This window comes from Canis aureus, chromosome 23 (genome assembly GCF_053574225.1).
Source record: "Canis aureus isolate CA01 chromosome 23, VMU_Caureus_v.1.0, whole genome shotgun sequence".
Classification (NCBI taxonomy): Eukaryota; Metazoa; Chordata; class Mammalia; order Carnivora; family Canidae; genus Canis; species Canis aureus.
In genome coordinates, this window is record NC_135633.1 from 42,033,083 (window position 1) to 42,058,684 (window position 25,602).

At 36.6% G+C, this 25,602-nt stretch overlaps 1 long non-coding RNA gene across 1 annotated transcript in view; it reads right to left on the reverse strand.

Moving 5' to 3' along the window:
* LOC144295500 (uncharacterized) overlaps positions 1-25,602 on the reverse strand; it is a 146,295-nt gene that overhangs the window by 49,535 nt on the left and 71,158 nt on the right. Inside the window, exon 2 of the long non-coding RNA XR_013362632.1 lies at positions 10,727-10,973. This is a non-coding gene — a long non-coding RNA (uncharacterized LOC144295500). The remainder of the gene's footprint in view (positions 1-10,726; positions 10,974-25,602) is intronic.

Here is a 25,602-nt window from a genome sequence, read left to right on the forward strand (position 1 = left end):
GCAGCACCACCCTCCCTACTGCGCCACACAAAGTATGTCAGAGATGGCAAAGTCTTTAAGGACTGTTTGCCTATAAATCCTTCTTTGTTCTTTTCTTAGTTTTACAAATGTGAATGCTTGACAGTATAACCCATACAGAAAGCTCAGAAGCCTCGCAGAAAAGTAGTCAAGATTAAGTGTTCAGGTAGAACCTGGGTTATTATTGGCTGTATAGGGACTGGTTATCAGGTAATGAAGTGCTTAATCTACAATTACCTAAACCATTTGGAGGCACATGGTAAATTTGAGTCGCTGAAGCTATCATAATTGTTTTCTAGCTTCAGCTTACCATTTTTATGAAAATAAAGAATACAGATTTAGTACAATTTGGAGGCAACAGTTTTATCAGTGGACTCTAACTACTATACTAATTGTCTAGACTTGTGCTCATAGCTAGCAATACTTACATCGATTCTGGTTAATTATTATTAGATGTGAATTTTTTTAAAGTCTTTCTTAAAGAGTTCTTGGTTCATGTGCATCATATTATTAACTTTTGGGTGACTTGTTTTTCCACCTCTTATTCTTCTTTAAAGATGCACATAGGCATGTATCTTTGGGAAATTATCTCCATATTTTACAGTATAATACTATACCTTTAAAGGAAAGTTTAGAAGAGCTAGTGTAAAAATAGTGTATGGATAAAAATACCTCAGCTTTGCCACTATACTAGGTCATTATTAGGGTTAATTATATTTTAACAGAAGAAGAGTTTCTTCAGTGATTATATTTCATTGTTTAACCAAATTCATTAACAGAGATGCATAGAAACATGAATTCAGAGTAAATTTTACAGTTCTTCTCTATTACTTAATTTTGTCAGCTAAAGGTGCAATTCTTATTCATTTTTACTGCTTTATTAAACCGCAAGAGTTTCTAGAGATGTTTCATCTCTAACAGATGCTAAGAAACTGTTCACATGGAAACATAATATAGCACATACTAAAATTCTAAAGTTCATTAGCATTTTCTTCAGGTAAATTTCACTGACTGAAACTGGTTGAGAATATTATATGATTCATGATACATCAATCATGATATATGATTTATACGCATGTGTTGATTCTTTTTCTAAAAGACGGATGTTTATATTCTTTTTGGGACAAGACTGAAATTTTAGATCAACAAGAGTAAAATGAATGACTTTTCCAGAAAATGAGGAGAACAGAAGGAGAAATAGGAGAAAGGGGGAGAAAAAAAAAAGAAAGTGATGAAGAGAAGAGGAAGTAAATGGAGGAAAATAAAGAGAGGTGAGGAAGATGGGAAAAGGGCAAGGGAAGAGAGGAAGAAAAGGAAAAGGAGGTTGGGCAAGAGGGAGAGAAAGGAGGGGGGACGGGGAAGAAGGAGAAAAGAATTAACAGCAGAAGAAAGGGAAAGGGTAAACAATAAGGAAGGAGGAAGAAGACAAGGCCAGGGAAGTAGACACCCTTAGGCTTGGCTGAGGGTTCTAAGGGGAAGGATGATACTTTTAGACTGCCCAGAATTGTCACTCTGGACTCTCAATCCAATAGCTTTTCTTTTTTAACCATAAAAGAAGATGAATAGGGGAAAAAAGCAAGGTATAGGTTTTCAAGGCAACACTCCAAAAACTGCCAGCCAGTTCCCTTTGTGTTTGAGTTACTTCTATGTTGAATTAAGTGTATAAGTGTATAATTAAGAAAATATTTACTGGTAGTGAATATGCATTTGTTTCTCTCTTTGCTCTTTTACTTTGCTAGATTTTTTCACTATCTTGGCTAGCAGATAAATTCAAACCTCAATTTCTTACACAACAGACTGCTGGTGAGTTATAGAATATTCTGTCCAGACACTAATAATACTATCATCCAGGAAGAGAACTTTGGGAGGCTAGAGAAACCTTCAATGCAAAGACAAGGGCTATTGCTATGGACTGCCAGGGCACTCAAATACCAAGTCACTGTTTTTCTCCTTTAGCTTATTGAGGCTTTGATTATATTCAATATTATGAACATAGATACAAAGATGCATAAAACATAACCTATTTTCTCTACCAGGAATTATCCCTTACTAACTTATACATGGGACAAAGTATAGGTGATTAAGTAGTCTTTCATTAATGTCTGAGTTACTATTCCAATACAAAGCAGGTTGAATTAAAATCTACAGATAAAACCAGAGGCCACAGTAGAGCCTGTTACTTCTATTTACATCTAAATCTTAGAATTTGTATACTTTGGTCAGTAGCATGAGGAAGAAAGTTGAAAACCAGGTGGGTTGTGGCATGGGGATTTCAATAAGCAAGGTCTGGAATAATTCATATTTAGGTATAAGAAACCAAGGGAGGGATGATAGGCCCTGTGGGTGCAAAAGAGGGCACAGACCCAGAGTACTTATCCAGATCTATCAAGTAGAGTAAGATGAGCATTAATAAGAATAGAAGATGGGTTTCTGTTTCTAAGGCATAAGAATTTCATCCACTAGAAATGATTGCCCAGTGAATGTCTGGAGCATTATTAATAAAACAGGGAACCTGGAAATGAGGTAACCAGAATCTAATTTAGCATGGAAAAATTGAGCTAATAGTTCCCCCATTTCCACATTCTAACGAAGTTGGGACTTCTGAGACTCCCCATGTTGTACTGAACTAGGCTGGATCTGAGGCAAAACTTTAAGGTGTCTCTGGCCCCTGACTTTTGGTTACTTTAACCCAGAGACAGAAAACTGAACTGATGGTTGCTCTGGAAATTTACTACCCCACTGTGAGCTTAAACTGGAATTTGCTATGACAGGGTGATAGGGAATGGTTCCAAATTATTATAATTGCTACTTTTTAAAAGAAGAATATGTGACACAGAGTCATAGCAAGCACTTATATATCATCTAACAGAACCCTCATAAACAATTGGAAAAATATAAGAAATATAAAGGACTTAAGCCCCTTTGTTCATTACTCAAAGCAGTATTAAACAACATTTAGGGGCAGCCCCGGTGGTGTAGTGGTTTAGTGCTGCCTGCAGCCCAGGGCGTGATCCTGGAGACCGTGGATCGAGTCCCACGTCAGGCTCTCTGCATGGAGCTTGCTTCTCCCTCTGCCTGTGTCTCTGCCTCTCTCTCTCTCTCTCTGTGTCTCTATGAATAAATAAATAAAATCTTAAAAAAAAAACCCAGCATTTAAATATAACAACACTTGTTTTTAGTTTTTGGCTTTTGATAATTATTTTTTATGCATTCAAGCAGATCTAGCTCACCTCAAATTTTCTGGAGACATGCCCATGGGGTTTTAATCACACATGAGAAACTGCTTCAAGGGGCAAAGGTGTTCTCACCCATTTTCTCACCTCTCTGGGACAGCCATATTGCAATTTTGATGTCCAAACAAACTCCATTACCTCAGCGAGAGAGTATAATGTGCCAGCCCCTCTCTGTTCTTTAGTAGCAACAATTGTCAAGCTGTTCAACAATTTTTGAATGATTATTTTTAAAAACATTTTTAGCTGTCCATGTTATATTCATTATAGTAATATGAATTTTACTTTTCTGAGAAAGGTAACCACAGATCTTGGGAGAACTTACATAATATAAACAGTCATAGTTTCCCTGAGAGAGAAGAATATTGTTAAATGTATGTATATATATAAAAAGGTTTCAGAAAAAAAAAAAAAAAAAAAAAAGGTTTCAGGCTCCAAAAGGAAAATTCAGCCAAATATTCCTCTGATCATGAGCTTAAATGACTTAGAGCACAGCAGAACAATGATATCCAGGATTCTATTAGTAATAGAGCAAAGCCAGTACTCTTGATTTCTGCAAGTGCTGTTTTACCATTTACGAAATTTTGCTAATTAGATTTAGATAGAATTTATGTATGATTTGTCAGTATAAATTGTTTATATTATAGTTAGGTTTTATTTGTATTCAAACCAAATTCTGGGGCTGTTCACACTCAAAATGCTACCTATGTATTATTTGGGGGGTTCTTCTGAAAATATATTTATTCCAAGGGGCAACGTTAGGATCAGAATCTTTATCCTCTTCCATATCCTCAAACTAAGTCAACATAAACAAACATGTTAGAATACTGAGAGAAATACTTCAGAAACTATATTATGTCTACTGTTTTTTTTCTTTTTAGAGAATCTTCTGTTTATAGTTATGTACAGGGCAGGAAATTCCATCTATCCTATGGGATTTCACCACTTGTGTTTGTATTTTGAGCACAAACAGGAAGTACTATATAGGAGACTTTATCTGCAAAATAAAATTCTTTCCCTCAAATTCAAACTTACAACCCACTTAACAAAGGAATATAATGGAAAGTGAGGAGTAGCCTGATGCCAAGTTCAGAAAAGTAAAAACAGAAAAAGAATTGTGGGTAACCTCAGAGAAAAGGCAGAAAAATTAAGATGTGAAGAACAGGTAATTGATCAAAGAGAGAAAGCTTAAAATTTTTCCTGCTACTTTTTCCAAACTTTCCAAGATCATTGTTCCCTATTAAAATACTGGTGTGTAATCATAAAAAAAATATTGAGTTCCCTAACATTATTTTAAATAGGATCTTAATCTTATATTTATTTAAAGTAGTTTTAGGTTTCCAACAAAATTGAGAGGAAAGTACAGAAATGCCTCGCCTTACATCACTAAACAGAATGGTACATTTTTTTTTTTATCAAGGATGGATGTACACTGACATATCATAATCCCCCAGTCTACAGTTTACCTTAAAATTCACTCTTAGATGTTGTACATATTATAGGTTTAGACCAATTATACATATAAAGAAAGACATGTATCCATCATGATGATATCATATAGAGGATTTTCACTGACCTAAAAAAATTTGTGCTCTGCCCATTCATCTCTCCTCGCCTACCCCTACCAATCACTATCTTTTTACTGTTGCCATAATTTTACCCTTTTCCAGAATGTCATATTGTTGGAATCATACAGTATGCAACCTTCTCAGATTGACTTCTTTCACTTAATAATATAAAGTTAGGGTCATGAGAGACTCCTAACTCTGGGAAAAGAACAAGGGGTGGTGGAAAGGGAGGTGGGCGGGGGTGACTGGATGACGGGCACTGAGGGGGGCACTTGATGGGATGAGCACTGGGTGTTATGCTATATGTTGGCAAATTGAACTCCAATAAAAAAAAATGGTTCCTTTAAAAAAAATAATAAATAAACTTAGGGGCAGCCCCAGTGGCTCAGCGGTTTAGCGCTGCCTTCAGCCCAGGGCGTGATCTTGGAGACCCAGGATCAAGTCCCACCTCAGGCTCCTTGCATGGAGCCTGCTTCTCCCTCTGCCTGTGTCTCTGCCTCTCTCTCTCTCTCTCTCTCTCTCTCTGTCTTTCATGAATAAATAAATAAATAAAATTTAAAAAATAATGTGTGTTCTAACTTAAAAAATAATATAAACTTAGGATTCCTCTATGTCTTTTCATGGCTCAATACTGTTTTTTTTTTTCTTTTTTTTTTTTTTTTTAGTGGAGAATGATATTGTCTGGATGTATCATAGTTTATGTATCTAATCAACCAAAAGATGGACACCTTAGCTGTTTCCAAGTGTTAGCAATTATGAACAAAGGCACAATAAACATCCTTGTGCAGGATTTGTGTGGACATTAAGTTTTTAAATCCTTTGCGTAAATACTAAGGAACACAGTTGCTGAATACCTTAGTAAGAAACCGCCAAACTGTCAGCCAAGGTACCTGAATCTTTTTTGCACTACCACCAGCAATGGATGAACATTCTTATTGCTGTACATCCTTGTCAGCACTTGGTGTTGCCAGTGTTCAGATTTTGGCTATTTAGATAGGTGTAAATTGGTATCTTGTTTTTCTAATATAATTTTAATGTAGGCTTCATCTCTGGTCCTTCTGCAAATTTCCTGCCAAAGTTGCTTATGAATAATTGCATGAAAATATCATTCCATATTAATAATCATTGGTCTTAATTAGTCCCCTTTAAGAAAGGGTTAAACTTCACAGATTTCACCGAGAGAATGAAAATAGAACAAGAAAATTCTCAACATGTATTATTTATAGCGAGATTTTGGTCATAATAGAGCTTTGTACACAGGACGGATATACAATTAATAATTGATAAAGAATGACTATAACATGATTATGCAGTATGCAAAGAGGTCATCTCCTGGACTTTCTATATTATTATTAGAATTTAATGATTCATGATCATGAATGATTTTGAAATTCTTATATAGTTATATAGTAGATACTATTTGCAGTGTGGCTTTGCAGCCCCTCCATCAAAGATGGAATCTTTTCCTCACCTCCATTGAATCTGGGCATCTTAGGAATTTTTACTGGCTAATAGAAAGTATCAGAAAAAATGATGTGGCAATCTCAAGCCTCAAGAGTTTATGTGTTTGATTTTTTTTTTCTTAGATCCATATGACCACCAGGTAAATAAGTCTAGGTTAGCCTGCTGGTGGATGAAAGACTACATAGCACAGAACTAATTTATCCCAGGTGAAGCTATCTTAGAGCAGTGAATCCCCTGTCAACTAACCAGCTGACTGTAGACCCACCAGCAAGACTAGTCATGATCAGGTAAACCTGAAACAGACCAACTACCCAACTGACTACTTTTGTGAACTAAAGCTAAATAAATGCTTATTGTTTAAACCATTGAGGGGAGAGGGGGGAGGGGGTCATGTTTTAATGAAGCAATTGATAATATAGCATATTAGAAGGCTTAGCTTATGAATCAAATTTAGGATAATTCTTCCCTACTACCCTCATGCCAAAAGAGAACAGCCTTAAGTCCATATACAAGGTACTGGCATAGATGAGGTTTGTTGCTGGCATTCACTATCCCAAGTACACCTACCTATTCAGCAAGTGTTCATCTTATTTTTTTTTTTTTGCAAGTGTTCATCTTTACTAGATGCTAGAGATAAGACATTTAACTATTCAGATGAAAATATCTACCCTAGATATATAAGTAAAAGATCATAGAAAGTGATTAAGGGATAAGAAAAAAAATAAAGCAGAGTGTAATAGGAAAAAAAAAAAAGATGTTGCACTTTTGGATAGAGCTATTTGGAAAGACCTCACTATGCTGGTGATATATGATAAATATTCCCATAAGAAGAGAGAGTAAAGCATCAGAATATCTGAGGAAAGAATATCCCATATACAGGCAAAGTCTGTGTAAGGGGTAAGGTAGGAAGATGCCCAGTGTGCTGGAGCAACTGAAAAGAGGCCAGGGAGAAACAATGGGGAGAGTAATAGGGAATGGAGTCAGAAAAACAGCTGGAGACAGAAAATAAAAAGGGTTTTCAGGCCATTCTAAGATTGGGCTTTTATTCTTTATTTATTACACAAAAAACCACTAGAGAATTTTTAGCAAAAGAGTGGCAGAATTTGGCTTCCATTTAAATAGTATCATTTTGCCTTCTGAATTGAAAATAGACTTGAGAGGCAAGGACAAAAGCAGGAAGATAAAACAGGTGTCTGTATTAATAATCCAGGTGAGACATGGTGACTTGGGCCAGGAGCACATCAGTAAAAAAAAAAATGGTCAGATTATAATTACATTTAACAGGGCTGAGGGATGTGTGATAAATTCAATAGGTGGTATGAGGGAAGAAAGGTCTTTGGCTTGAATAAGAACTTACTAGCATATTATTCTCAAATGACATGAGCTTATAATGTGAACAAACCAATGTCAAATCACAAAAATAGCCTTGATTTTGTCTACCATAGGTAGAGCTGCTATTCTGTTGTTTGATATGGCAGGTGTTTTTCAGAATATTAGTCTTTAGGTGTAGCTGAAAGGTAGAAGATTTATAAAGGGAGAAGATGAATCTCCATCTCTTCCCCACCCCCATGAGGGTTCAGTGACTGTAAACTGTTAATAATTCATTTTGATCATTTGAGATACTTTACATTTGAAGCCTGCATATAATGTACTGATTAAATCACATTATGCGTAGCTGGATGAATATATTATTAAACAAATTACCCCTTTCCATAACCATGAACTGTGCATCTGTAGCAAATGGTTGAACATTTTAATAAGGAAGAGTGTAATTATATTACGGTCATTGCTTTTTGCAGGTTTATTGGCCACATTTTGGAGGTGAATATCTTCCAATGAAGATATTTATTGTAAAGGAAGGATTTTCAAGTTCTAGTCAGTACTCGTAACTCACTGAAAATATCCCTGCTTGGAGAATAAGGGAGCATGGGGGAGGAACTTTTGGAGAAATTATTGAACTTAAAAGCAATAAATCACCAATTGGTCTTTTTTTTCCCCCAGGAATCACTCCTTGCTGCTGTTTATCTACCTAGCTACCTACTTAATTTACACTGAACGTAAAACAATGCAAAGTAAATAAACAGAACAACAATAAAATCCTCTATCTTTTTATTGTTAGATGAAAAGAAAATATTTCAGCAAGTGGAAGACTCACTTGGAATTCTCTGACTTTTGCCTTTAATCAATTGCAATGTACCAACTCAATCCTGATCCAAGAGGAGGGCTCCAAATGAGAGTACTAATTAGAAAAATTCAAAGGAACTTTTTTCTAATAAGTGAAAAAATAATTTTGACTGTCCAAAGTCTATGACCTCACTATAATTAATAATCAGCCCAAAACAAGTGCGAATTAAAGAGATTAAGTTGTGTTTCAAAAATAATTAGAAGATAAAACATAAGGAATTGCATGCTGGCAAGATGTTTGGGTTTTGTCAATGAAGAGTTTAATGACAGTTCTTCAGTAATGCACTCAATTCTCAGAAAATGGCAGTTATAAGAAGGGAATGCATTTTCTGGTTTATAGGAAAAAAGGAAGAAAGTCTTATTAAACATTAAATCTGCATTTGAATAACTGGCCAAGGATATTTTAAAGTAAAAAAAAATCAGTGAAGATAATAAAATTTTGTTTATTCATTTATTCAAACATTTTATTTAAAACTAGGATAACTGAACTAATTTTTTCAACTTTTTTTCCCTGAAGAGTGTGAAACAACTTATGTCATCTTAGGATGGATATAGAGCAGTGGCTGGTTCTCAGATTGCACTGAATTTTACAATCACTACAGTTACTTCAAATTATACCCATTCTCAGAACCCACTCCAGAATAGTTAACTAGAATCTATATGTGATGGAGCTTGGGCATTAATAGTGTAAAAGTTCCATGAGTGATTCTAATGTGTCACTATATTTGGGAAATAGGAAAATTCTGTTCAAAATAGTTCCATATATACAAAAATTGGACAACCACTCAGCCTAACAAGCTTCACATTTAAAATTTACAGAGAAGGTTTGAATCCTAGTCATGATAACATATTTGCAGATTTCTTTAAATTTGAAAAGCCTTTCTCTAACATTTAGCAGAGTTCAAGAGTTAAAAGAAATTAATTTTGGTTGGAGTTAGATTTTGTGGGTATGATAATTAATTTTACATGTCAACTTGACTGAGCCATGGGGTATCCATATGTCTGGTCAAACATCATTCTGAGTGATTCTGTGAGGATGTTTATGGATGATATTGCCATTTAAATCAGTAGACTGAGTAATGCACATTGTTCTCCCTAATATAGTTACCTCATTCAATCTATTAAGGCCCAAACACAACAAAAAGGCTGCCTCTTCCCTGAATAGGAGAAAATTCCTCCTGTCTCAAAGCCTTCAGATGGAGACATCAATTATTTTCCCTTTAGGCTTAAAACTGAAGTACTGTCTCTTTCTGGGCTTTGAATCTGCTGATTTTCAGCTTTGAACTATAGAACCAATTCTCCAATTCTCATTCCTTTGGATTTCAACTGGAATTGAACCACTGGCTTTCCTGGGTATCCAGTTTGCTGACTCACCCTGAAGATCTTGGGACTTGTCAGCCTCCATTATCCTATAAGCCAATTCCTTAGAATAAATATTTCTCTAAATGCACATATTCAGAAATGGGTAAAGAAGAAGGAAGTAACTAGTATATATGACAAGAAACAAGATCTATTAATACATAATGTAGACAGGTAGATGGATGGATTGATAGGAGATAAAGGTATATAGATGCATGTCACATATGCACATCTATCAACTGAGAGAGTAGAGATTATTTTTGCTTTTTTACCTCTCTGATTTCCCTAATATTTATTTAATCTTAGTATTTAAGTTATAAGATGTCAGGAGGGCATGAGTGCTAGAAGAGGAAACCATCCAAAGATAAATAAACTGGATTTTGGGGTATCATGTTTGGGGACTGCCAGAGTGTTTGTGATTATATAAAATCAGGGACTCTTGTGTCATGTCAAAAAGAAGCATGACTTTGCTATTGCCTTTTTGGGAAAATACATATGGTTAAAGAGGTATATGTGGGTATCAAGTTGAAAAGGGATAAGTTGAGTTGGATTGTCTATTGTCAACTTCATTATATTGGGAGCTACACTTGTCAGACTTTCTTTTGTTCTATCATTTCAAGTTGGAGTTGGCAAAAGATGTAGTTGTGTGAGTTTTGCCAGGTATAATGTAAACAACATTTTTACGTTCAGAACATTGTTAGTTAGAGGCAGTAAGATTCAAAATGCAAAGTTTCCAGAGGATTCCAGTTTTTCCCTGCTTTTGCCCTCTCCACAATCATCTCTCCTTTGTGAGTTCCAGCCTTGCTTACCCACAGTGACCTTAGACCCTGACCACACACTTAGCTGAAAACTCAAATGTAGTAACCATGTAGAGCCAAATGCCTGCCATCAACATCAACCTACCTTCATGGTCCCACTCTAGCAAGGAATGCACCCATTCTTCCAAATTTTCTTGCTCATATGTGCCAAAGTTGGTTAGTGATTTTTTTTCCTGATCCTTCAACAATTATTTTTATGGATTTATTTCCCTATTTCTTCCTATAATTGTTTAACTTCTAGTTTCTGTGAAAAATTCCATATTCCATACTCATAGTAATACTGGTTCAATCCTGACACATGGAGACGAACAAATAGACTTGAACTCCAAACTCTGTGGAAATGAAGATTAAGAACATTAAAAAAGGATATTGGACTTAAGGAAAAACACTACACAATTAATCAAATAGACATGATGGATAAAAATCTTCAATTAACTCCAATTGAAGCAGAAGACTATGGCATAGAAAATATGAACAAAGCTGAACACTATAATGAACTTGGAAAATATCTCGAGATGGGGCTTACATTTTACTCCATCTAATTCAATGCTATTCAAACTTAAAGATGACAGTGTTTAGGAAAACTTTTCAATTACCATCTAACAAGTTACAGGGACACAATTCTGAAAGAATCTGTTTAGTGTTTCTTAATTTGTCTTTAATCCTGAATATATTGCTTCAAAAAGTATTACTGTTGAACTCTTGACAATGTGAAAAAAATGAATTTATTGAATTAAAACATTGATATATGCAGTGTTTTAATATTTATGCATGACTATTAAGAATTTAAAGAACATTGGGTCAATATTTTATTAACAATACTGGGACAGTAAAAAAAAAAAAAAAACAATACTGGGACATTCTGTTTAGCTGTGACTCAGTATCTTTAACTAAGTTGAGCAGCATAAAAACTTTTTTCCTTCTTTTTTTTTCTTTCATTTGTAATGGTTAGGTCTAGAGTTCTGATAGCAGTTTTCAAATTTTGTCATGGGCTATTCATTTGGTGGCATAAAGAAAGAGTCTCCAAGACCATGAAAGGTAGGAAAAGATATTATTAGAAAGGCTTCTGAGGGTTCAAAAATCAAGAAGATATAATGTTTTCTTTTTCGGAACTAAGACTATACAGTGAAAGATATACAAATATGAATAACTGAGACAATTGCTCTAAAATACTCAGATGAATCTTCACACATAAATAAACCAAATAAATCCAGAATTTTTTTTAAAAAAAATAAAAGGTATCAAAAACTACTTAGCCCAACAGCTTTTCTGTGGCCAGCATGAAACCAAATTTGCAGATTTTTTTGTTTCTATCCGGATATTCTTAGGTCTCACTTAAATTACTCAGCCATAATCTCCATATCTCATTGCAATTATCATTAAGAGATACTTGCTTTTCTGCTTCTCTTATCTTGCTGGACAAGGAAAGGGAAACCAATATGAGGACACTTTTCATATCAGCTTGATGCTGTTCATATTAATTATTTATTAAAAGTTGAGTTCAACATTAGGGAGCTGCTTCAATAATTAATAGTTTAACAGCAGTAGACTATACTAGAAACCAGTAACAAGACTTTTCAAATAACCCAGGAGTGAAGAGGATTTTGAATGGCTAAAACCCATACAAAAAATGGGATTTTGGTTATTAGCCATTCCAGTTCTGCTTTGGAATATAACTAGCCTCAGAAAAAGTATATTGCTTAAAGTATACAGAGTTATCATGAACATTGTCCCTGAAATATTCTTTATACACATTCAAAGCACACATTACAACATTCCTTCTGCATTTGAATGTCTACTACCAACCTACCCATGTGCAACATAGGTTTTTAATAAAGAATACTAAAATAGATTTATCAAATAAATTTTTGCATATAGAGATATCAGTGGAAAATAGTTTTCATTAAGTTTCAATAAACCCATTTAAGAGGATAAAGTTAAAAGCAAACATTCTTTGTACAGTAGTTCCCCTTCCTAATACGTGTTTCCCAAAATAGCACCATCTTACTAATGAGCATGAATGGTATTTTGTGATCTGACAGTAAGCTGGAGTGAAAATACACTCATAAAGCATGTTTATTTTTCAACAAAAACTGTAGCCTCTGGAAATAAAAATATATCTAAGTTGTTTGGCTTCAAGGAGATAGAGAAGTGGTAAGTTTCAAAGAAGGTACTAAAGTTCTAAAATGCAGCAACGAAATCCTGATGAGAAGTCAGGGAAAGTTTCCTAGAATAGAGTGACACTTATAGATGCCACAGGCACAGAGACAAGGAAGTATAGCATTTCAGGAAGAGAAGATGTATAAAAACATGTGTGACAGAGATTATTAAAGGTCCTCCAGTATCCATTCCCACTTCTTTCTTTTAAAAATTGTTCTCCAATTATTTTTCCTCTTTTAGCAGCCACATAACATCTGTGGCTTCAAAAGTCCTTTTTTTTTTTTTTTTTTTTTTCTCCAATATTTTTATCTGGCTAGAGGTGGCCATGTCACTATGTTTAGGACATTAGGAAATAAGAAGTTATGTTTGCATCTTCCAGTTCATACCCTTTTTTAAATAAAGCTACTTATTCTTCACTTCTTCTCTCTCCTCCTTTCTATACTGAAATGCAGAAAAGGTGACACAAAGTTAGCCTGAACCAAGAATATGAGTGTTTTATCTTGGGAAACGATGGGACATCCTAACAGGGGAGACCCGGTCCCTGCCCATTCTGGATTATCTGCCTCAATTCATACTGTCATGTGAGAGAGAAGTAAAATTTTACCTCATGAGAGCTGTTGTATTTACCATTCTTCTTGTAATGGTAGCTTAGTCTAGACTCTAGTCAATATATTTCAAAGGAATGCTTGTGGTACATTCAAAAAGGCTTGAGACTCAAATATAAAGAAGACAGTATATGCTACATTTGGTTTATCCATCAGCTGATGAACACTTGGGGTATTTCCACCTTTTGGCTGTTGTGAATAGTCCTGCTATGATTCTCTGTGTACATGTATTTGTTTGAATACATACTTTTAATCATTTGGAGTATATACCTAGGAGTGAAATTGCTGGGTCAAATGGTCATTCTATATTTAACTTGTTGAGATACCATCAAATGATTTTCCACAGTAGTTGCACCATTTCACACTCTCATCAGCAATGTAAAAGAGTTTCAATGTCTCCACATCTTTGCCAACATTATTTTCCTTTAAAAAAAAAAAATTCAGGGACGTCTAGGTGCTCAGTGGTTAAAAGCCTGCCTTCAGCTCAGGTTGTGATCCTGGGATCCTGGGATTGAGTCCTGCATCAGGCTCCCCACAGGGAGCTTGCTTCTCCCTCTGCCTATGTTTCCACCTATCTCTGTGTGTCTCTCATGAATAAATAAACAAAATCTTAAAAAGAATAAACGAATGTCAGCCTACCTAGTGAGTATGAGGTGATATTGTGATTTTTATTTTGCGTTATCTTAATAATTGTGTGAGCATCTTTTCATATGTTTGTTCACTAATTTGTATATTTTCTTTGCAGAAATGTTTATTCAAGACCTTTGCACAATTTTTAATTGAGTTGTCTTTTGTTGTTGTGAGAATTCTTTACATTATTCAGTGACTAGACCCTTACCAGCTATATGATTTGCAAACTGTTTATCTCATTCCATGGGTTGCCTTTTTGCCCTTTTGATAGTATCTTTCGATGAACCAAAATTTTTAACTTTGATGAACTCCAAATTATTTCTTCTTCAATGTGTTGCTATGTTTTTGATGTTATATCTAAGAAACCATTGCTAAATCCAATGTTATTAAGTTTACCTGTATGGTTTTTTCTAAGAGTTTTATAATCTTAGCTTTTTTTAAAAAATATTTTATTTATTCATGAGAGACACACACAGAAAGAGGCAGAGACTTAGGTAGAGAGAGAAGCAGGCTCCATGCAGAGAGCCTGATGTGGGACTTGATCCAGGACTACAGGATCACACCCTGGGCCAAAGGCAGGTGCTCAACCGCTGAGCCACCCAGGCATCCCAAATCTTAACTTTTATATTTAGGACTATTTTTTTTTCTATTTTGAGGTAGTTTCTTTATATGGTGTAAGGGAAAGATCCAGCTTCATTGTTTTCCTGTGGTTATCCCTTCTCCCAATACAACTTGTTAAAATACCTTCCTCCACTGAAAGGTCTTGGTACCCTTGTCTGAATCAGTTGACAATAGTTGCATAAATTTCTTTCTGGACTCTAAATTCTATTCCATTGTTGTGTATGTTCATCCTTATGATTATACAACACTTTTTGTTTACCAGAACTTTGTAGTAAATTTCCAAATTGGGAAGCATGAGTCCTTCAACATTGTTGTTGTTGTGGATATCCTTTTTTCCCTAACATTGTTTTGACTTCAGGTCAGGGTATCTTGCAATTCCCTATTAACTTTAGTATTTAGCTTCTTATTTCTGAAAAAAAAAAAAAAAAAAAAGGCTATTGGGATTTTGATAGGTTTAGTACTGAATCTGAAGATCACTTTGAGGAGTATTGCCATCTTTATAATAAGTCTACCGGTTCATGAGCACAGAATACCTTTCCATTCATTCAGATCTTTAATTTTTGTAGTTTTCAGTGTATAAGTCTTACATCTCCTTGGTTAAATTTATGTTTTAATACTATACTAAATGGAATTGTTTTCTTAGTTTGCTTTTTGGGTTATTCATTGGTAGTATATAGACATACAATTTATTTTTCTATGCTAATATGAATCCTGAAACTACAGAATTCATGTATGAGCTCTAATATTATGTGTATGTATTATTTAGAGTTTTCTACATATAAGATCCTGTCATTGAAGAGAGATCACTTTGCCTCTTTCTTTCCTCATTAAATGCCTTTTGTTTTCTTGCCTAAATGTTCTCATTAAAACTTCTAGTACAACTCCAAATAAAAATGGCAGGAGCAAGCATTTGCCATCCTTTACTTATTCCTGTTCTAAGGAATAAAGTTTCAGTCAGAGTACCTGGGTGCCTCCGTTGGTTAAGCATCTGCCTTCAACTCAGGTCATGATCCCAGGGTCCTGGGATTGAGTCTCCCGTTGGGCTTCCTGCTCAGGGAGGAGTCGGCTTCTCCCTCTGCCCCTCCCTCCTGTCATGCATGGGCTTACATGCACGTGCATGCTGGCGTGCACAAAATTAAATACAATCTTTAAAAAAAAAAGTTTTCAGTCTTTTGCCACTGAGTGTTATGAGTTAAATTATGTCCCCTAAAACAAAACAAAACAACAGTATGCTTGGGTTCTGACACCCAGCACCTTTCCTAATTTGGAAATAGGGTTGTTGCAGAAATAATTAGTTAGGATATTGTCATACTACAGTAGGGTAGCTCCCTAACCAAAGACAACAATATTTCATCAGAAGAGGATCATTTAAAGAAGGACACTCAAGAAGAACACCATATGGTGACAAAGGCAGAAATTGGCACAGCTGCAAGCCAAAGTAGGCCAAGGATTGACAACCACCATCAGAAGCTAGAAAAAGGCAAAAAAAGGATTGTACTCAGAATCTTAGAATATAGCCTTGCTGACACCTTAATTTTGGACTTTTGGCTTCCAGAGCTATGGAAGAATCAGTTTCTCTCATTTTAAACCATCCAGATTGTGGTACTTTCTTATAGCAGCCTTGGAAACTTGTACACATATGATGCCAGCTGTGGGATTTTTATATATGGGCTTTAGCCAGTAGAGAAAGTTCCCGCTATTCTTAGTTAAGTGTTTTTATCACGAGATTAGCTGAATATTGCCTAGGGCTTTTCTGCAAAATTTGATCTGACTTTTTTTCCCCCTTCATTCTATTAATGTGGTACATTACACACTGAGTGACTTTACTATGTTGAATCATGTTTGCTTTCATGTCCTTCTTGGTCATGGTATCACTTTAATATGCTGCTAGACTCAGTATTTTGTTGGAGATTTTTTTGCATCTGTATTACTGAGGAAGACTAGTCTATCATTTTCTTGTGATGTCTTTATCTGGCTTTGGAATCAGACTGGTTCTAACTATGTGAGTTAGAACTCACATAGAATGAGTTAGGAAGTATTCCATTCTCTTCAATTTTTTTTGGAAGAGATTGAGAAGGAGCAATGCTAATTATTTAAATATTTGGTGGAATGTGACCTATTTATTGAGCTAAAGCTTCTGATAACAGGTTCATTCATTTGTTCATTCATTCTTTCTTTCTTTTGGTAAGTCTATTTAGATTTTATATTTTTATTGAATCAAATTTTCTTTTTTTTTTATTTTTTTATTTTTTATTTTTTTTATTTTTATTTATTTATTTATTTATTTTTGAGTCAAACCTTTTTTATTTGGACTGGTGAAGCCAGTTTCCATTGTGAAAAGTTTGCATTTTTCTTTTTTTTTTTTTTTATTGGTGTTCAATTTACTAACATACAGAATAACACCCAGTGCCCGTCACCCATTCACTCCCACCCCCCGCCCTCCTCCCCTTCTACCACCCCTAGTTCGTTTCCCAGAGTTAGCAGTCTTTACGTTCTGTCTCCCTTTCTGATATTTCCCACACATTTCTTCTCCCTTCCCTTATTTTCCCTTTCACTATTATTTATATTCCCCAAATGAATGAGAACATATAATGTTTGTCCTTCTCCGACTGACTTACTTCACTCAGCATAATACCCTCCAGTTCCATCCACGTTGAAGCAAATGGTGGGTATTTGTCATTTCTAATAGCTGAGTAATATTCCATTGTATACATAAACCACATCTTCTTTATCCATTCATCTTTCGTTGGACACCGAGGCTCCTTCCACTGTTTGGCTATAGTGGCCATTGCTGCTAGAAACATCGGGGTGCAGGTGTCCCGGCGTTTCATTGCATTTGTATCTTTGGGGTAAATCCCCAACAGTGCAATTGCTGGGTCGTAGGGCAGGTATATTTTTAACTGTTTGAGGAACCTCCACACAGTTTTCCACAGTGGCTGCACCAGTTCACATTCCCACCAACAGTGTAAGAGGGTTCCCTTTTCTCCGCATCCTCTCCAACATTTGTTGTTTCCTGCCTTGTTAATTTTCCCCATTCTCACTGGTGTGAGGTGGTATCTCATTGTAGTTTTGATTTGTATTTCCCTGATGGCAAGTGATGCAGAGCATTTTCTCATATGCATGTTGGCCATGTCTATGTCTTCCTCTGTGAGATTTCTGTTCATGTCTTTTGCCCATTTCATGATTGGATTGTTTGTTTCTTTGGTGTTGAGTTTAATAAGTTCTTTATAGATCTTGGAAACTAGCCCTTTATCTGATATGTCATTTGCAAATATCTTCTCCCATTCTGTAGGTTGTCTTTGAGTTTTGTTGACTGTATCCTTTGCTGTGCAAAAGCTTCTTATCTTGATGAAGTCCCAATAGTTCATTTTTGCTTTTGTTTCTTTTGCCTTTGTGGATGTATCTTGCAAGAAGTTACTATGGCCGAGTTCAAAAAGGGTGTTGCCTGTATTCTTCTCTAGGATTTTGATGGAATCTTGTCTCACATTTAGATCTTTCATCCATTTTGAGTTTATCTTTGTGTATGGTGAAAGAGAGTGGTCTAGTTTCATTCTTCTGCATGTGGATGTCCAATTTTCCCAGCACCATTTATTGAAGAGACTGTCTTTCTTCCAATGGATAGTCTTTCCTCCTTTATCGAATATTAGTTGCCCATAAAGTTCAGGGTCCACTTCTGGATTCTCTATTCTGTTCCACTGATCTATGTGTCTGTTTTTGTGCCAGTACCACACTGTCTTGATGACCACAGCTTTGTAGTACAACCTGAAATCTGGCATTGTGATGCCCCCAGATATGGTTTTCTTTTTTAAAATTCCCCTGGCTATTCGGGGTCTTTTCTGATTCCACACAAATCTTAAAATAATTTGTTCTAACTCTCTGAAGAAAGTCCATGGTATTTTGATAGGGATTGCATTAAACGTGTATATTGCCCTGGGTAACATTGACATTTTCACAATATTAATTCTGCCAATCCATGAGCATGGAATAGTTTTCCATCTCTTTGTGTCTTCCTCAATTTCTTTCAGAAGTGTTCTATAGTTTTGAGGGTATAGATCCTTTACATCTTTGGTGAGGTTTATTCCTAGGTATCTTATGCTTTTGGGTGCAATTGTAAATGGGATTGACTCCTTAATTTCTCTTTCTTCAGTCTCATTGTTAGTGTATAGAAATGCCACTGACTTCTGGGCATTGATTTTGTATCCTGCCACGCTACCGAATTGCTGTATGAGTTCTAGCAATCTTGGGGTGGAGACTTTTGGGTTTTCTATGTAGAGTATCATGTCATCGGCGAAGAGGGAGAGTTTGACTTCTTCTTTGCCAATTTGAATGCCTTTAATGTCTTTTTGTTGTCTGATTGCTGAGGCTAGGACTTCCAGTACTATGTTGAATAGCAGTGGTGAGAGTGGACATCCCTGTCTTGTTCCTGATCTTAGGGGAAAGGCTCCCAGTGCTTCCCCATTGAGAATGATATTTGCTGTGGGCTTTTCATAGATGGCTTTTAAGATGTCGAGGAATGTTCCCTCTATCCCTACACTCTGAAGAGTTTTGATCAGGAATGGATGCTGTATTTTGTCAAATGCTTTCTCTGCATCCAATGAGAGGATCATATGGTTCTTGGTTTTTCTCTTGCTGATATGATGAATCACATTGATTGTTTTACGGGTGTTGAACCAGCCTTGTGTCCCAGGGATAAATCCTACTTGGTCATGGTGAATAATTTTCTTAATGTACTGTTGGATCCTATTGGCCAGTATCTTGTTGAGAATTTTTGCATCCATGTTCATCAGGGATATTGGTCTGTAATTCTCCTTTTTGGCGGGGTCTTTGTCTGGCTTTGGAATTAAGGTGATGCTGGCTTCATAGAACGAATTTGGAAGTACTCCATCTCTTTCTATCTTTCCAAACAGCTTTAGGAGAATAGGTATGATTTCTTCTTTAAACGTTTGATAAAATTCTCCTGGGAAGCCATCTGGCCCTGGACTCTTGTGTCTTGGGAGGTTTTTGATGACTGCTTCAATTTCCTCCCTGGTTATTGGCCTGTTCAGGTTTTCTATTTCTTCCTGTTCCAGTTTTGGTAGTTTGTGGCTTTCCAGGAATGCGTCCATTTCTTCTAGATTGCCTAATTTATTGGCGTATAGCTGTTCATAATATGTTTTTTAAATCGTTTGTATTTCCTTGGTGTTGGTAGTGATCTCTCCTTTCTCATTCATGATTTTATTAATTTGAGTCTTCTCTCTCTTCTTTTTAATAAGGCTGGCTAATGGTTTATCTATCTTATTAATTCTTTCAAAGAACCAACTCCTGGTTCTGTTGATCTGTTCCACAGTTCTTCTGGTCTCGATTTCGTTGAGTTCTGCTCGAATCTTTATTAACTCCCTTCTTCTCTTGGGTGTAGGATCTATTTGCTGTTTTTTCTCTAGCTCCTTTATGTGTAAGGTTAGCTTTTGTATTTGAGTTCTTTCCAGTTTTTGAATGGATGCTTGTATTGCGATGTATTTCCCCCTTAGGACTGCTTTTGCTGCATCCCAAAGATTTTGAACGGTTGTATCTTCATTCTCATTAGTTTCCATGAATCTTTTTAATTCTTCCTTAATTTCCTGGTTGACCCTTTTATCTTTTAGCAGGATGGTCCTTAACCTCCATGTGTTTGAGGTCCTTCCAAACTTCTTGTTGTGATTTAGTTCTAATTTCAAGGCATTATGGTCCGAGAATATGCAGGGGACAATCCCAATCTTTTGGTATTGGTTCAGACCCGATTTGTGACCCAATATGTGGTCTATTCTGAAGAAAGTTCCATGTGCGCTTGAGAAGAATGTGTATTCAGTTGAGTTTGGATGTAAAGTTCTGTAGATATCTGTGAAATCCATCTGGTCCAGTGTATCATTTAAAGCTCTCGTTTCTTTGGAGATGTTTTGCTTAGAAGACCTATCGAGTATAGAAAGAGCTAGATTGAAGTCACCAAGTATAAGTGTATTATTATCTAAGTATTTCTTCACTTTGGTTAATAATTGATTTATATATTTGGCAGCTCCCACATTCGGAGCATATATATTGAGGATTGTTAAGTCCTCTTGTTGAATAGATCCTTTAAGTATGATATAGTGTCCCTCTTCATCTCTCACTACAGTCTTTGGGGTAAATTTTAGTTTATCTGATATAAGGATGGCTACCCCTGCTTCTTTTGAGGACCATTCGAATGGTAAATGGTTCTCCAACCTTTTATTTTCAGGCTGTAGGCGTCCTTCTGTCTAAAATGAGTCTCTTGTAGACAGCAAATAGATGGGTCCTGCTTTTTTATCCAGTCTGAAACCCTGCGCCTTTTGATGGGGTCATTAAGCCCGTTCACATTCAGAGTTACTATTGAGAGATATGAGTTTAGTGTCATCATGATATCTATTCAGTCTTTGTTTTTGTGGACTGTTCCACTGAACTTCTTCTTAAAGGGGAATTTTAAGAGGCCCCCTTAAAATTTCTTGCAGAGCTGGTTTGGAGGTCACATATTCTTTTAGTTGCTGCCTGTTTTGGAAGCTCTTTATCTCTCCTTCCATTTTGAATGAGAGCCTTGCTGGATAAAGTATTCTTGGTTGCATGTTCTTCTCATTTAGGACCCTGAATATATCCTGCCAGCCCTTTCTGGCCTGCCAGGTCTCTGTGGAGAGGTCTGCTGTTACCCTAATACTCCTCCCCATAAAAGTCAGGGATTTCTTGTCTCTTGCTGCTTTAAGGATCTTCTCTTTATCTTTGGAATTTGCAAGCTTCACAATTAAATGTCGAGGTGTTGAACGGTTTTTATTGATTTTAGGGGGGGATCTCTCTATTTCCTGGATCTGAATGCCTGTTTCCCTTCCCAGATTAGGAAAGTTTTCAGCTAGAATTTGTTCAAATACATATTCTGGCCCTCTGTCCCTTTCGGCGCCCTCGGGAACCCCAATTAAATGTAGGTTTTTCTTCCTCAGGCTGTCGTTTATTTCCCTTAATCTATCTTCATGGTCTTTTAATTGTTTGTCTCTTTTTCCTCAGTTTCCCTCTTTGCTATCAACTTGTCTTCTAGGTCACTCACTCGTTCTTCCACCTCGTTAACCCTTGTCGTTAGGACTTCTAGTTTGGATTGCATCTCATTCAATTGATTTTTAATTTCTGCCTGATCAGCTCTAAATTCTGCAGTCATGAAGTCTCTTGAGTCCTTTATACTTTTTTCTAGAGCCACCAGTAGCTGTATAATAGTGCTTCTGAATTGGCTTTCTGACATTGAATTGTAATCCAGATTTTGTAACTCTGTGGGAGAGAGGACTGTTTCTGATTCTTTCTTTTGAGGTGAGGTTTTCCTTCTAGTCATTTTGCTCAGTGCAGAGTGGCCAAAAGCAAGTTGTATTGGGAAAAGGAGAAAAAGAGAGGAGAGAAAGAAGGAAAGAAAAGAGAAAGAGAAAAAAAAAGGGAAGAAAAAGAAAAAAAAAAAAACGAAAAAAAAAAAGAAGAAAAAGAGAAAGAAAAAGAAAGGAGAAAAAAGGGGGTGGGGGAAGGAAACAAATCAAAAAGCAAAACAAAACAAAAACAAAAACAAAAACAAAAACAAACAAACAAAAAAAGAACCACCGGGGAGTATCTTCTGATTCTGTGTACTTTAAGTCCCTTGGCTTCTCCTGGAAGTTGTCCGTCTAGCTGGTGTTCTGGGGGAGGGGCCTGTTGTGCTGATTTTCAGGTGTTAGCAGTTTGGGGAGCTGCTGTGCCCCCGCCTGGTGCAGGACTCAGTGGGGGTTGTTTACCCCGTGAGGCCGCAGGAGGAACAGCCCCAGTGGCGGGGCAGCTCTGGAAACCTGGATTCAGCCCCCGCAGTAGCTCCGGAGCTCTCCGTCTGCAGGGCCTGGAGGCTCCGGGGCGGGGCCGCTGCTCTGCTCAGCTCGGGGCAGGAGCGTCCTCGCTGTCCTGGGCCCTCCCGGCCTCTGCCTGTCCCGGGGGGAGGCGGGATCCTGGGCTGTGTCCCGGCGCCCTGTGCTCCGGGGCCTGCGCTGCTGGATTCGCGCTCCCGGGCCGCGCAGCCCCCTCCGCGGAGCTGCCGCCCGAGCCCCCCGAGCTGCTCCGGGTCCCGCCGGGTCCCGCCGTGCGCGCTGCAGCCCTTAGGGAGCTCGGCGCACTCTCTTGGGCGCGCAGTTGCTGTTACTGTCCCGGGGAGCCCGCGGGCATCCCCGCCCTCCTGGGTCCTGCTCCACCTCCCCGCGAGCCCCTTTCCCCCGGGAAGGTCGGTGCAGCTCCTGCGTCTCCGGGACGGGGCTCTCCTGTCCTGGGGACACTCGCCCCGGCCCCAGCCCGGCTCCTCGTGGGGCCCCTCCCCCTTGGAGGCCTTTGTTCCTTTATTTCTTTTTCCCCGTCTTCCTACCTTGGTAGAAGCGCGAACTCTTCTCACTGTTGCATTCCAGCTGGTCTCTCTTTAAATCTCAGGCCGAATTCATAGATTTTCAGGATAATTTGAAGGTTTTCTAGGTAGTTTGGTGGAGACAGGTGATTTGGAGACCCTGCTCTTCCGCCGTCTTGCTCCTCCCCCCTGAATCAAATTTTCATAGGTTGTGTGTGTGTTGTTAATTTCATCAGAGGTAATTTGCTGGCATACACTTGGTCATAGTCTCTTATAATCCTTTTTAGTTCCATAAAATCAATAGTAATACTCCTACTTTAAATTCCAAGTTTAATAATTTAAACTTTCTTTTTTTTTAGGCCAGCTAAAATTGTATCAATTTTATCTCAACAAAGGAGTATATTTTAGTTCTCATTAAATTATCTGTTGTTTTGTCTATTTTCCATTTCATTTATCTTCATTCTTTTATTTATCATTTCATTCCTGTTACTAGTTTTGAGTTTTCTGTCTTTATAATTCCTAAAGGAATGAAGTTTGGTTACTGATTTTTTTTAACATAGGCATTTATAGCTACAAATTTCTCTCCAAGGTCTGCTTTCACTGCATCCCATACATTTTGCTATGTTATTTTATCATTTTCATTTGTTTTGAAGTATTTCCTTTATGGCTTTGAAGTTATGTGGATTTTTAAATTTCCACTATTTGTGAATTTTTCAGTTTTTCTTCTGTTACTGATTTCTAGTCCTATTTTACCATAATAGAAAAGATAATTTGGATTATTACAATATTTTAAAATTTATTAGGACTTCTTTAATGGCCTAACACATGATGTATTCTGGAGAATGTTCTGTGTATAACTGAGATGAATATGCATTCTGCTGCTCTTGGGCTTATTTCTGGGCTCTCTATTCTGTTCCACTGAATGTTCCACTGAGATGCATGCTTGTTTTCAATGCCAAACCCATATATTATGATTATTATGGCTTTGTAATATAGTTTGAAATTAGGAAGTATGATGCCTCTAGCTTTGTTCTTTTCAAAATTGCTTTAGCAACTTGTGTCTTTGTAATTCCATATTAAGTTTTAGGTTGTTGTTGTTATTTTCATTTTTTTTTCCTGAGAAAAATGCCATTGGAATTTGATAGATTTACACTGAACCTGCAGATTTGTTTGGAAAGTATGGACATTTAAAAAACACTAATTGTTCCAATCCATGAACACTGAATATCTTACCATTGGTTTGTGTCTTCAATTCCTTTCATCAATGTCTTCAGCATAGAGATTTTTTATTCCTTGGTTAAATTTATTTCTACGCATTTTATTTTGGATGCCACTGTAAATACTCATTTAATATGTTTAGGTATTCTGATACTGAACACTTGGGATATTTGTACTTTTCATATCCTTTTGCTGAGCTGACCTCTTTATCATTATACAGCAAACTTCTTTGTCTCTTGCTACACCTTTTTTTTTTTAAAGATTTTATTTATTTATTCATGAGAGAGAGAGGCAGAGACACAGGCAGAAGGAGAAGCAGGCTCCATGCAGGAAGCCCGATGGGGACTCCAGGATCACACCCTGAGCCAAAGGCAGACGCTCAACCTCTGAGCCACCCAGGCATCCATCTTGCTAAACCTTTTGAATTAAAGATATTTTGTCTGAGTAGCTACCCCTGCTGTCTTTTGGTCTCCATTTGAATGGAGTATTTTTTTTTTTATTTTTTTTTTACATCCTTTCACTTTTAGTCTATGTGTTTTCTAAGCTGAGGTAAGTCTCTTGTAGGGAACATATAGCAGAGTCATTTTTTTTTTTCCCCATTCAGCCACTTTGTCTTTTGGCTGGAGAATTTAGTGTATTTACACTTAAAGTAATGATTAGTATGTATGGACTTATTAATGACATTTTGTTATTTTTTCTGGTTATTTGTAAATTTTTTCCTTTCTTCCAGTTTTTTTTTTTTTTTTTTTTTTGATGATTTTCTGTATTGGTATGCTTTGATTCTGTTCTCTTTATCTCATGTGTACCTACTTTAGGCTTTTGATTTATGCTTACCATAAGACTTACATAAAATATATTTATAACACTCATTTTAAGATGATAACTTTAGTTCAAACGCATATAAAAGTTCTCTCCCCAACATTTTATGTTTTACTGTTACATTTTGCATCTTCTTCCATAATGTATCCATTAACAAATTGTTGTAGTTTTAATACTTTTGTTTTTTTAACCTTCAGCCTTGAGTTATAAATAATTACCCACTACCATTATAACATTTAATGAATTTTGAATTTAACCATATACTTACCATTACCAATGAGTTTTATATTTTCCTGCTACTAATCATTATCCTTTCTTTCCAGCTTGAAGAACTAACTCCCTTTAATATTTCTTGTAAGGCCACTTCAATGATGAATTCCTTCATCTTCATTTGTTCAGAAAAATCTCTATCTCTATTTCAATTCTGATTGGCAACTTTTCTGGGCAGGGTATTTTTGGTTGTAGTCAGCGCATTTTCAACTTGGCACTGGCCTTTACCTCCTCCTCATGCTGAGCTTAAAGATAAGCCCCATTAAATCTTAAGGTTTCCTCAGGGCT